Source organism: Piliocolobus tephrosceles, chromosome 1 (assembly GCF_002776525.5).
Source record: "Piliocolobus tephrosceles isolate RC106 chromosome 1, ASM277652v3, whole genome shotgun sequence".
In the NCBI taxonomy this organism is placed as follows: Eukaryota; Metazoa; Chordata; class Mammalia; order Primates; family Cercopithecidae; genus Piliocolobus; species Piliocolobus tephrosceles.
The window spans coordinates 7,910,037-7,924,214 of NC_045434.1; positions in this window are offsets into that span (position 1 = coordinate 7,910,037).

Here is a 14,178-nt window from a genome sequence, read left to right on the forward strand (position 1 = left end):
CAAAGGGAAGTTTATAACATCAAGACCATCTCAGGGATTGGATCTGGGTGCAGACAATGAACCTGAGAACCATACAGTTTTAGAGCTGCAAAGCTTCTTAGAGAGGAAATGACCAAATGTTCCAGTTTCTCCAGGAGAGTCCCAGTTTACGCCTGTTGTCTTGGTATAATTTCAAAGGCACCCACTTTTCACTCTAGAAAGTTAATTATATGGTCAACCTGCTCGGAAACGATCTAATGCTCACTTTACATAAGACAGGCTTGTAACCTGGAGCAGGAAAGTGACTCACCCAGTCACATAGCTGGTGGGACTGTGTGCCCATTCGCTGTGGGACTTTCACCATTGCAAATGGTAACAAACCATTTCTTTCTGCAGAAAACTCGGGAGAAAGCCTTCACCTCCCTATTGTGTAATTCTCTAATGACATGAATAAAAATGGAAGGAAACTGCCTTAGAAACATTCACTTTCCTAAGGCTTAAGCTATGGAAGGATTTCTTCATTCATGAAGGAAATGCATGTATCTAGAGAAAACATTTCAATCAGAAACAAGAGTCCTGATTCAGGTCTTAAGAGAGGGTTCGTGGATCTCTCGCAGGAAGGAATCCAAAGTGAGTTGCAGAGTACCGTGAGAAGAGGTAGTTTATTGAAAGCTACTCAGTTACAGAGTAAGGATGTTCTCAGAAGCAAAACGAGGAATGCAGCATCTTTGTTTTAAACTCTTCTTATATAGGGATCTTATCTATGTAAAAGCTAAGCTATGTCTACATGCGGGTGAGCCGGAAAAATGACAACGTTTATTACTTTGTTGATTTAAAGGAAGTTATCCTTGGCATTTTAGTGCGTAAGTACATCAAAGCATGACTATAGTCACCTTAAAAGCACATATTGTTTTGCAATATTGGGACATCTGGACATTTTGTTGTCACAGGAGTTTGTCCTTGCAGGCGTTATTAAGCTGTTTCCTTGGTGGTAAACATCTTAAGACTGTGGGTCGTGACTGGCAAGAAATGTGTCTTGGTAGTTTTAAGATGGAATTGATTTGAAAATGATGTCACCCTGGCTCTCCTATGTTCCTGTTTCCCTAACAATTCCACCATGATATTGGCCTCATCTCAAGTACAACTCAAAATCCTTGACTGTGGGCATACCGAGGGTGGTGAATTTCAGCTTACACTTACACTGCTGGGTAAAGTCCAGCCACGATTGTGCCTATTCCTGGCATGGGGATAGGAGATGGGTGTTGTGGCTACAAGGTCAGCACTAATTTGCTGACATTTGATGAATCTGTACACTGCATTAGACATTCATGGACATTTTAAAAAGTATTTGTAGAAAACACTTTCCATTCCTTGCTACATAATGTTTTGGATCCTAACACAACTTAGTACAGAGGTCAAATTTTGGAGTTCAGCAAAGGCTCCAGTAATCTTACGCAATACATGGGACCTTCACTGACGAAAGAGCTGTTGGGTCATCTCATGACGTGATGACCTACCTCTCACATACCCAATTTGTCACCTCCTTTCTTCCCTCTCTGTCCCACCTTGGTTCAGGCTTCGTCACTTTTTATATGGTTGTCAGATGGCTCCATTCTAATGCATGCTGGAGACCACTCTTCTCCATCCTAATGCACCCTGGAGACCACTACAATCTCTGTCACTTACTAGATGAAAAATCTTTTAATAATTCTCCATTGTCTATAAGATGAAAGTCAGGCCGGGTGTGATGGCTCAAACCTGTAACCCCGGCTCTTTGGGAGGCCAAGGCAGGAACTGAAAAGTTCGAGACCAGCCTGGGCAACAGGGCAAAACCCTGTTTCTACAAAAAATACAAAACTTAGCCGGAATGGTGGCACACGCCTGTGGTCCCAGCTACTCAGGAGGCTGAGGTGGGAGGAGCCCTTCACCCTGGGAGTTCAAGGCTGCAGTGAGCCATATTGCCTCACTGCGCTCCAACCTGGGCAACAAAGGAGACCCTTTTTCAAAAGAAAAAAAACTGAAGAAATGAATACACGAAGGAATGAATAATTCATGAACGAATGAAACTCTTAGCATGGTGCAATGAATGCTGGTGGTTATTGCACCTGCCTGTCCACAAAGCTTTCTCATGACTCACAGAGTAGGAATGTGACACAGGGCTGGCCAATCAAAATGCCCCTTTCCTGTCATCATGTGATTCAACTAGGGTGGTCATGTGACTGAAGCCACAGAAATCAGAGCTCCACCCTAGTTTTTGTTTTTTGTTTTTTTTTTTTGAGACAGAGTTTTGCCCTATTTGCCCAGGCTGGAGTGCAATGCCGCAGTCTCAGCTCACTGCAACCTCTGCCTCCCATGATCAAGCGATTCTCCTGCCTCAGCCTACCGAGTAGCTGGGATTACAGGCATGCGCCACCACGTCTGGCTAATTTTGTAATTTTAGTGAGATGGGGTTTCTCCAAGTTGGTCAGGCTGATCTCAAACTCCCGACCTCAGGTGATCCTTCCGCCTTGGCCTCCCAAGGTGCTGGGATTACAGGCGTGAGCCATCGCGCCCAGCTCACCCTTGTATTTTTTGTTTGGAGCTGTACAAGAGGCAATTTTGCCTCTGAAATCACAATAATAGAAGACTATGAAGTTGGGGATGTCTGGTGAGGTAACTCATAGTTACAGCACTTGAGGGGGCCAAGGTGGGAGGATCGCTTGAGCTCAGGAGTTTGAGAGAAGCTGGGCAACATAGTGAGTCTTTGTCTCAAATAAAATATAAAATAATAAAATATTAAAAATAAAAGAAACAAAATTAAAAAGTTGGGGATACAGGCAAAGACTTGCATACTAGCAGAGAATACATATAAACAAAGGAAAGAAAGTAAAAGAAATAGATAGCAGTTTGGAGTGTGAGAGCCACTAAATCCCTATTACACCCTCTCTTAGGGTTCTCTTGATATCTTGAACTGCCTCAATGTGTTTCCAAGTTAAATGAGTCTTCCCTCCCCTTACTTTCCTAAAGCTTGAGAGTTTCTGTTTTGTTTTGCTTTCCTGAAAGATGCTAAGTCATTAATTAATTTGTTTTATCTTTACCCACTACAAACTAATGAGTCCTGTTTAATACTGCTGCCATTCTGGTCTTTTCTGGGACACTCTTGTTCACTTGCAAAATTTCTTCTTGTTACTTCCCAGTGTAAAAGCTCTATTGGAACAAACAGGCCTGAGTGTATCCCTGAGTCACCTTCCAGCTCTGTTCTTTGTTCTTTCTTGATCTACCTTCTGGGAATGTTCTTCCACTGTATCCTTTCTATTCCACTAATGACAAAACTACCCATTCTTCAAGACTGAGTTCAGATTTCACTTCCTTCTGAAGCATTTCCAGCTCACTCAAGCCAGAAATAATCACCCTTTATTAAACACCATAACCAGCATTATTTCTGCCTTTTCTTGTATTTTGGATAATTGTACACAGTTGGACTCTTACCCATTCAGAGCCTTTTCCATTTTCTAGAATGTTTAGTAGAGTCCTGTGTACAGCAGTGCTCAATGAGTATTTGGTGAGTAAATATCCCTATAGGCATAAGTGATTGGTTTTTCAGGAACCAAACAAATCTTTCCAACATGAAGATCATGAGATACATGACCTACTTCTAGAATCTGTGAAATCTTTTGATAATTTACCCATAAGTGCTACCTTGCCACCTCTCATACACATGTGCGTGCACACACAAATACACTTCCTTTCTGAGGGTAACAGCGTAGGAGCCTCACCTCATAAAGAGTACATGTGGACTGGGCGCAGTGGCTCACGCCTGTCATCCCAGCACTTTGGGAGGCCGAGGCAGGTGGATCACCTGAGCTTAAGAGTTCAAGACCAGCCTAAGCAACATGCTGAAACCCTGTCTCTACTAAAAATGCAAAAAATTAGCCGGGCATGGTGGTGCCTGCCTGTAATCCCAGCTACTTGGGAGGCTGAGGCAAGAGAATCGCTTGGACCTGGGAGACAGAGGTTGCAGTGCGTTGAGATCACGCCACTGCACTCCAGCCTGGATGACGGAGCAAGACTCTGTCACAGACACACACAAAAAGAGTACATGTGAATTTAGAAAAACTGGAGAGTTTCCATGGAAAATGTGGAAATTCTTTAGATAGAGAATTGTGCTTAAATATTTAGAGATGTGATAATATACATATAATGTAGGGGGTCTTACCCAACACTTGGAAGCACCAACCCTAAAAGAATGCAATTGAGATAGGAGAGGTTTTCACTGTGAAGGTGGATATACTTGTTTGCAGCCTTTTCTTACTCCAGGCACATCCATTTGGGAATTTTTTTAAATGTGCTTCCAAAAGTCATTTCTGGAATCCTTCGGAAATTGGCTTGGCTTTCCTGTTGTTCAAGTGAATCCACATGGCTGTAACACCTCAGGCAAAATGTGAACGAACACCATGCTGGCATGTCCGCAGAGCCGGGAGTCTGAGAGCAGTCTTCTCGCTTTGGTGGTGGGGATGAATTCGGGAAACAGACCATGAGCAGAGAGAAGGGAAGACACTGGACAAGGTAGTTATTACAGCGATTACTTGTTGTTTAAAAAGTACATAGGGATAGGAATGAAGCGTGACTGGCTTTCTGTCACCCAATGTGATATATCTGGAAGGGATGTCATCCAGTTCTCTCTCCAAGTTCACGGGGATGCTGACAATGTGTTGTCCCAGACCTACATGAAAGAAAAACCTCTGGCCTTATCCCAAACCCATTGCATACTTATCCTTTTTTTTCTTTCTTTCTTTTTTTTTCTTTTAAAAAGCATACAAACACATTTTCCAGCAGGGATACTTCAAAGCAATTGCTGATTCATTGATCCATTCATTCAGCAAACAACTATGGAGTGTTTATTATGTGCCAGACATCACGGTAAACGTTCAGGAAAATTAATAAAAATAAAATATGGTCCCTGCTCTCCAAAGCTGCCTAGAGCTTTATAGGAAAGAAATACCAAGGAACACAGTAACAATACAACAAAGTAATGATAATATCAATCATAATATTGGGTAGCAATTATTAAAAATGTAACACATGGCCAGGCGCGGTGGCTCACGCCTGTAATCCCAGCACTCTGGGAGGCCGAGGCGGGTGGATCACGAGGTCAGGAGATCAAGACCATCCTGGCTAACATGGTAAAACCCCGTCTCTACTAAAAAATACAAAAAATTAGCTGGGCATAGTGGCGGGCCCCTGTAGTCCCAGCTATTCGGGAGGCTGAGGTAGGAGAACGGCGTGAACCCGGGAGGCAGAGCTTGCAGTGAGCCGAGATCGTGCCACTGTACTCCAGCCTGGGGGACAAAGCCAGAGTCCATCTCAAAAAAAAAAAAAAAAAAAAAAAAGTAACACATGCCAGGCATGAGGCTGACTGCATTTATACATTATTTAATAATTTATTTATTTTTTTTTTGAGATTGGACTTCACTGTCACTCAGGCTGAAGTAAAGTTGGTGCAATCTCGGCTCACTGCAACCTACATCTCCCAGATTGAAGCAATTCTCCTGCCTCAACCTCCCGAGTAGCTGAGATTACAGGCACATGCCACCATACCCGGCGCCTTTTTTTTTTTTTTTTTTTTTGAGATGAAGTCTTGCTGTGTCACCAGGCTGGAGTGCAATGGCACGATCTCGGCTCACTGCAAGCTCCGTCTCCCTGGTGCATGCCATTCTCCTGCCTCAGCCTCCCGAGTAGCTGGGATTACAGGCGCCCGCCACCACACCCGGCTAATTCTTTGTATTTTTAGTAGAGACGGGGTTTCACTGTGTTAGCCAGGATGGTCTGGATCTCCTGACCTCATGATCCTCCTGCCTCGGCCTCCCAAAGTGCTGGGACTACAGGCCTGAGTCACTGCACCCGGCCCATGCCCAGCTAATTTATGTCTTTTTAGTAGAGACAGGATTTTGCCATGTTGGCCAGGCTGGTCTTCAACTCTAGGCCTCAAGTGATCCACCCGCCTCAGCCTCCCAAAGTGCTGGGATTACAGGTTTGAGCCACCATGCCCAGCCTACATTATTTAATGCTTACAATACACTCTGAGTTTGGTTATAATTCCAGTTTTACAGATGTGGAAACTGAGGCTTAGAGAAATCAAACAACTTATTGAAAAGTAGAGAGGCAGTTAACTCCAGAACCAGGAAACCTAAGTTTATCTGCCTCTAGAGCATATGATTTTAACTACTAGCTTAAAGAAAGCACAGAGAAAAGTGGGTGTTAACTCTCTGGATCATGAACCGGATCATGGAAATAAGGGGGAATTTGCGGAATCAAAAGAAGCTGAGCAGCGTAAATGCTGTGAACCTCCCTCTGAGGGGCCACTTGGGCGGCCAGCGTGGATAACCACCTAGCATGGCTCAGTCTCCACCATCTCTGAGCAGCGTGAGTCCCTAGGCCAGCACAAGCAGGCCTCTAGTGAAAACACCTTTGCAAAGATTCTAACAGTGAAAGAAGTCTAGCGTGGCCGATTCCACCTTGCTTCTAGTCTCACAGGCTGGCTGGCCCCACTCATTTCTGGGCATAGGCCAAGCTAACCATGGGAGAAATTTAGTCTGTAATTTCACCTTAAAGCAATGATGATCATCATCTCCCCCTAAAACTGATCCCCTCCTTGCTCTGGGACTGAAACTGCCTTTGTAAGACTAATGAAAGCCCACAAGATTGGGATTAGCCTGAATTCTGCTAAAATGTGGGTGGAGCTAAGTGATAACCAGTCATGTGCCCTAGCCTGTTTTTCCATAATCCCTGACTGCTCTGGAGTCGTGTGGCCAGAGGTCACAAGATTTGTGACTTCTCCAATTGTTCCTATAGATAACATCACTATTGTGAAACCTAAGGTTGCTCTTTTGAGATGTTTTTCAGACTTTTGCAACTGACAACCCCACCCAGACCTGTGACTCCTGGCTCAGTCAGTCCCGTGGCCCCTATCCAGAGGCTGACTCAGCACACAGGGTTCTCTTTTCATAGGCCTAAGATTTCACTCTTTTTTCTTTTTTTTTCTTTGAGATGGAATCTCTCCCTGTCCACCAAGGCTGGAGTGCCATGTCAGCTGACTGCAACCTCTGCCTCTTGGGTTCAAGCAATTCTCCTGCTTCAGCCTCCCAAGTCGCTGGGATTATAGGACGTGCCACCATGCCTGGCTAATATTTTTTATCTTTAGTAGAGATGGGGTTTCATCATGTTGGCCAGGCTGGTCACGAACTCCTGACCTCAAGTGATCTGCCCACCTTGGCCTCCCAAAGTGCTGGGATTACAAGCATGAGCCACTATGCACGGCTATGATTTCACTCGTAACCAATCAGCAGCACTCATTTCCTAGGCCCTGCACCCACCAAACTATCCTTGCAAAACCCTCACCTCTGAACCTTCGGGGAGACAGATTTGAGTAATAACTCCCATGCTTCCATTCGACTGCCATGTGTCAATTAAACTCTTTCTTTAGTGTAGTAACGCTGTTGCAGTTAACTGGGTTTATCTGCGCAGCAGGCAAGAAGAACCTAATGGACGATTACACTAGACTGTCTTCCTTCTCCATGAAAACATGGATTACATTTCTTTCTTTTCTTTTTTTAATTATTATTTTTTGAGATGGAGCTTCACTCTTTTTGCCCAGGCTGGAGTGCAATGGCGCTATCTCAGCTCACCACAACCTCTACCTCCCGGGTTCAAGCGATTCTCCTGCCTCAGCCTCCTGAGTAGCTGGGATTATAGGCACCTGCCACTACACCCAGCTAATTTTTTGTATTTTTAGTAGAGATGGGGTTTCACCATGTTGGCCAGTCTGGTCTCGAACTCCTGACCTCGTGATTCACCCGCCTTGGCCTCCCAAAGTGCTGGGATTAGAGGCATGAGCCACGGCACCCAGCCTTACATTTCTTAGAGTCTGTTAAATTAAGTTTAGTCTAAAGCTGCCTCCTTACATATCTTAAACTCAGCCTAAAGGTTTCTCTGTACATGGTGAACTATACCCTAAATGGAGATGTAAATAGACTATCACCTACTCTTGTGCCAATCACTAAGTTTCAGTCAGTGAACTGACTGTTCGAACTGGGTTCAAAGAAGACAAATGCCGAACTGCAACCAATCCGGCTGTTTCTGCACCTCACTTCGATTTTCTGTATGTCCTTTCCTTTTACTGTCCATCACACGGCTGTGTTGGAGCCTCTCTAAAGGTATTCTGGCTTGGGGGTTGTCTGACTCTCAGATTGTTCTTTGCTCAATTACACTCTGTCAGTTTGTCTAAGATTTTTATTTTAAGAAGCCCCATTGTCCAGATTATTGACTGCAGCTCTCCTGATAATCCTATTCCTCCATATGTAGACTGAAGGATGGGGCAGGCTACTTTTCAAATTTACTTAGATATGGCCAGGCGTGGTGGCTCACGCCTGTAATCCCAGCACTTTGAGAGGCCAAGGTGGGCGGATCACTTGAGGCCAAGGGTTAGAGACCAGCCTGGTACACATGGTAAAACCCCACTTCTACTAAAAGCACAAAAATTAGCATGGCATGGTGGCGCGCGCCTATAATCCCAGCTACTCAGGAGGCTGAGGCACGAGAATCACTTGAACCCGGAAGGGTGGTCGGAGGTTGTAGTGAGCTGAGATCGCACCACTGCATTCCAGCTCTCCAGCCTGGGCCACAGAGTGAGACTCCATCTCAAAAAAAAGATAGGCTGGCTCTAGACTCACTCCCTATGGATTAGCCCCGCTTCACACACACACACACACACACACACAAAGAAATGTACTCAGGAGTTTGTGGAACACACACAAAGCTTTACATTATCTCTATAGCCAAAGTGACGGGATCATTTTGAAACGATTCTTCTTGTATCTTGTACGAAGACCTTTAATTCTTTATATCTCGTCAACTTTAGGCCCTCACACTGCCTCTCTCTCTTTAGTTTTCAATCGTTTGTGAAAGCTCACTTCTTTTGAAAACTCCTCTGTAGTACTGAGCAAGGGAAACCCTCTCCAAAAGAATGGCTTCCTTATTCAGAATATGAAGGAAAAGATAAAGGAAAAAGCAGAAAAATGTAGGTTTTCAAAAATATCCATGTGTTACTTCAGATATTTTATTCAACATTTGTTGGTTTCAAAAAAAAAAAATTTGTTTTTTACTCTGTCACCCAGGCTGGGGTACAGTGGCACGATCTTGGCTCACTGAACCTCTGCCTCCTGGGTTCAGAGGATTCTTGTGTCTCAGACTCCTGACTAGCTGGGATTACAGGTGAGTGCCACCATGCCTGCTTAAATTTTGTATTTTCAGTAGCAACAGAGTTTCACTATGTTGGCCAGGCTGGTCTAGAACTCCTGGCCTCGAGTGATCGGCCTGCCTTGGCCTCCCAAAGCGCCATTACAGGTGTGAGCCACCATGCCTGGCCATCATAAATCTTACTGATGGACTGATTTCTCTCACACATTTGACAATCAATTTTTTTTTAAAAGTATGTGACAAACTTTGAAAAAAAAAAACCATATAAATACTAGGTATATTCATCTTCTCTCGCTGTGTAAGAAAGTGCCACATACCTGGGCAGGGTGGCTTGTGCCTGTAATTCCAGCTACTCTGGAGGACAAGGCTGGAGGATCAGTTGGGACCAGGAGTTCAAGATCAACCTGAGAAACATAGCAAGATACCTCTGTCTCTTAAAAAAAAAAAAATTGAAAAAACTAGCTGGGCATGGTGACAGGCACCTGTAGTCCTAACTACTCAGGAGGCTGAGGCAAGAGGACTGCTTGAGGCCAGGAGTCTGAGACCAGCCTAGCAACATAGTGAGACCCTCATGCCTATCAAAAAGTTAAAAACTAGCCAGGCGTGGTGGTGCACGCCCATAAACTACTCAGGAGGCTGAGGTAAAAGGTTTACTTGAGCCCAGGCATCGGAGGCTGTAGTGACCTATGATTGCGCCACTTCACTCCAGCCTGGGCAACAGAGAGAGACCCTGTCTCAAAAAAAGAAAAAAGAAAGAAAGAAAAAAAAGTATCACCAATTTAGCAGCTGAAAATGACACTCATAATACTCATAATATTGGCTCATAGTTCTGTAGGTCCAGACAGGCTCAGCTGGGTCCTAGGCACAGAATATCCAAAGGCAAAAGTCAAAGTGTTGGCTGGGGTTAGTTGTTATCTGGAGCCTGGGGAAGAATCCGTTCCAAGTTCAGCCTGGTTTCGGTAGAATTTGAGTTCTTGCAATTGATGTGCCGAAGTGCCTTTTTTACTTGGTAGCTGTCGGTAAGGGCTGTTCTTAGTTCCTCAAAGTTGCTTACATTTCTTCTCAGCAGCCTTTGCCATCTTCAAAGTCAGCCATGGAGCATGGAGTCCTTCTCATTTTCTGAGTCTCTGTGATTTCCTCTTTGGTCTTCTGTTCTGCCCCCTTCTTCTCTCAGCCAGGGAAAATTCTCTGCTTTTCAAGGTCCATTTGCTTAGAGCAGGCCCACTGGAAAACCTTCCTCTCTTAAGCTAAACTGTGTCCTGCAGACCTGTATATAAGAATGTAATCATGGGAGTGGTAGCTTTCCAGATTCAAAGGCTCCAGAGGTTAGGATATGAAGCCTTGGGGGGCTCTTTTTAGAATTCTGCCTGCCACATTAAGGCATCAGTATATAAAAGTACAGAATTTCCAGTTAAATATGAATTTCAAGAAAACAACAATTTTTTTTAGCCTGAGTATGTCTCATGCAATATTTGTGACATACATAAACATTTTTGTTGTTTACCTGAAATTCAAATTTAATTGAGCATTCTATATTTTTACCTGACAACTCTAATAAATATAATCCACTATTATCACACTTTCTTTGCTTTAGCATGCCAGAAATGCTAATTTCCACAAGTGCAGAGACAATTGTTTAATAATGTTACATGATCTAATGAATTCACTTTCATACAGAAACTACTTTAGTTTATAGCTACTAATTCTAAATTATTATTATATTTATTATTGAGATAAAGTCTTACTCTGTTGCCTAGGCTGGAGTGCAGTGGCATGATCTTGACTCATTGCATCCTGCCTCCCAAGTTCAAGCGATTCTCCTGCCTCAGCCTCCTGAGTAGCTGGGATTACAGGCATGTGCCACCACGTCTGGCTAATTTTTGCATTTTTAGTAGAGACAGATTTCATCATGTTGGTCAGGCTGGTCTCGAACTCCTGACCTCGTGATCTATCCACCTCAGCCTCCCAAAGTGCTGGGATCACAGGCATAAGCCACCGCGCCTTGCCAAAATTATTGTATTTAAATGTAAAGGGAAGAAAATTGAACACTTTTGAATGCCCACTGCGTACCAAGCACCAAACTAGGCATGTAAAGAGGGGAAAGAAAAGGAGAGAGAGAGAACATGAATTACAGGCAAATAGTCTACATTTTTTTTTTTTTTTTAGACAGAGTTTTGCTCTTGTTGCCCAGGCTGGAGTGCAGTGGCGCAACTTTGATTCACTGCAACTCTACCTCCTGGGTTCAAGCAATTCTCCTGCCTCAGCCTCCTGAGTAGCTGGGATTACAAGCATGTGCCACCACGCCCGGCTAATTTTGTATTTTTAGTAGAGACAGGGTTTCTCCATGTTGGTCAGACTGGTCTCAAACTCGCGACCTCAGGTGATCCACCCACCTCGGCCTCCCAAAGTGCTGGGATGATAGGCATGAGCCACTGCGCCTGGCCTAAATATTCTACTTTTTTCCTCACAATAGAACGAGCACATAAAAACCATATCAGTCAGATACTCTATCTCCATTTCAAAAACTGTTTTAATCACGTCTTCTTTTTTTTAGTTTTTATTTTTTGTGTAGATGGGACCTCACTGTGTTGCCCAGGCTGGTCTCAAACTCCTGGCCTCAAGTGATCGTTTTTTGTATGTTTGATGCTTTGACATCTTGGGGCCTTACTGACCCTGGAAAGAGGCCTCCTCTCAGGGCTAGCAAATTCCTAGAGGTAGGCAACAATTTGCCTTTCAGCATACCTCACATGTGCAAACCAGCCAAGCCAGAGCCCAGACTCCCAGCCACCTCCTTCCTCGGGCTCTCTCAAGGCTCTCACACTCAGGGCCATTATCAATCATGTGTCCTGTTTACCTCAGGACCAGTTACCAAAACGAGGGGCATCACCCCCAACCCCAAGGCCCACTGAAATTATTCAAACCAGCTGGTCCTGAACCTGCTCAGCCTACTTCCCCTGCCCAGCCTGTTCCTTCCTGCAGAGCCACAGTAAAGTCTCTTGCCCCGTTTGCCCCCTGCTCCCTCTGTGTCCCGACAGACCCCAGTGCTTCCCCATGTGGCCCTGTGTGGCCTGCTGTAGCCCCTGTTTCCAGGGATCTGTGAGTACAAATAACTTCTTCCCTCGTGACAGTCGTTTCCACGTCTGCGTGCCTTACCATACCTGATTCAGACACATTTCAGGCATCCCTGAAACACCTTTAATGAAATACCTACTTTATGCATATGGCTTTGAAAATCACTGGGCAGTAGGAGGGATTGAGAACACAAGGATAAGTAAGACTCAAGCTTGCCTGTCAAATTTTTCAGCATTCTGGTCAGAGGGTGTACTTCTGTCCATGTATAGCCCCAGGAAGTAAACGGTTTCGGTGGGGAGAGAGAAGTGCTGAGGTTGTATATTTCATGCTGCATGTTTCCAGGTGGAAACCTTGGTCCTTGAAGCAATGCCTTGATATTATCCTCCCGCCTCATCGCTTCCTTCTCACCTAGAAGCTGGAGACTGGACATCAGTCGTTCTGGAACATTGTCAAGTCTTCGCAACAGCAGGTGTCAGGGTTTTTTTCTCTAGAACCCACGGGAGAGGAATATAATAGTACATAGCAACTGTGTGCACATATACAAATACATAATCATATACAAATAGGAAACAAAAGCTTCCACCACAAAATTTACCCTTACACGTTTTTTTTTTTTTTTTTTTTTTTGAGACAGTCTCCCTCTGTTGCCCAGGCTGGAGTGCAGTGGTGCAATCTCTGCTCACTGCAACCTCTGCTTCCCAGTGATTTCTCCTCACGTGATTCTCCTGCTTCAGCCACCTGAGTAGCTGGGATTACAGGCACCCACCACTATGCCCAGTTAATTTTTGTATTTTTAATAGAGACAGGGTTTCACCATGTTAGCTAGGCTGGTCTTCAACTCCTGACCTCAGATGATCCACCTGCCTCAGCCTCCCAAGGTGCTGAGATTACAGGCATGAGCCACCGCGTCCAGCCCCCTTACACACTTTGATATTTTCTTCTTGCTTATCCTTCCTTTTGTTCTATTTTGTCTGCTTTGTTATTTTTAATCTTGCTGGTCCTGATCCACCAAATTGATTTCATGATTTACTAAGGGGTCAGGGAATAGAGTTTGAAAAACATTGCTCTGAATATTATAGATGAGAGAAAAATGGTGGCTGCAGTTTTCTCTCTGAGCTAATGAACAGATGAACAATCCCAATCAGGAAAACAAAATTTTCAGAGTTTGAGGCCCAGCTACAAATTTTTCTATCCTTTGCTCACTGCCTTCTTCCTTTACTAGCTCTCAAACAGAACTACCGTTTTGAAGTTTTGTTCAAATGATAAGCTCCAGCCAGAATTTTTGTTTTAAGGTGGGATAAAAGTGTGTAGGACTTTTTAGATTGATGACTTGGGAGAGGTTTAGGGGATCGTGTATAGAAACTTTCAGGTTTTAACTATGTTTTGTAATGTGTTTTGTAATGCTTTGTAAAGCATGTACCCACAACCTACCCGCAATGTAGGTTATGGGTACACGCTTACTAATTGTACTGTTCTCCATACTTTTTATATGCCAGAATTGTTTCATAATAATAAAAAGAGAATGGCAAAAATGGGAAAGAAATATCAAACACATTCATATGAAAAGGATGAGCTAGGAAAGGGGATGCACCATCTGAAAAAGAATTTTAGGCTGGGCGCAGTGGCTCACGCCCGTAATCCCAGCACTTTGAGAGGCCGAGGGGGGTGGATCACCTGAGGTCAGGAGTTTGAGAACAGCCTGATCAACATGGTGAAACCCCTTTTCTAACAAAAATAGAAAAAAATTAGCCAGGTGTGGTAGTGGGTGCCGTTAATCCCAGGTACTCAGGAGACTGAGGCAGGAGAATCGCTTGAACCCAGGAGACAGAGGTTGTAGTGAGCTGAGATCATTACACTCTAGCCTGGGTGACAGAGTGAGACTCTGTCTCAAAA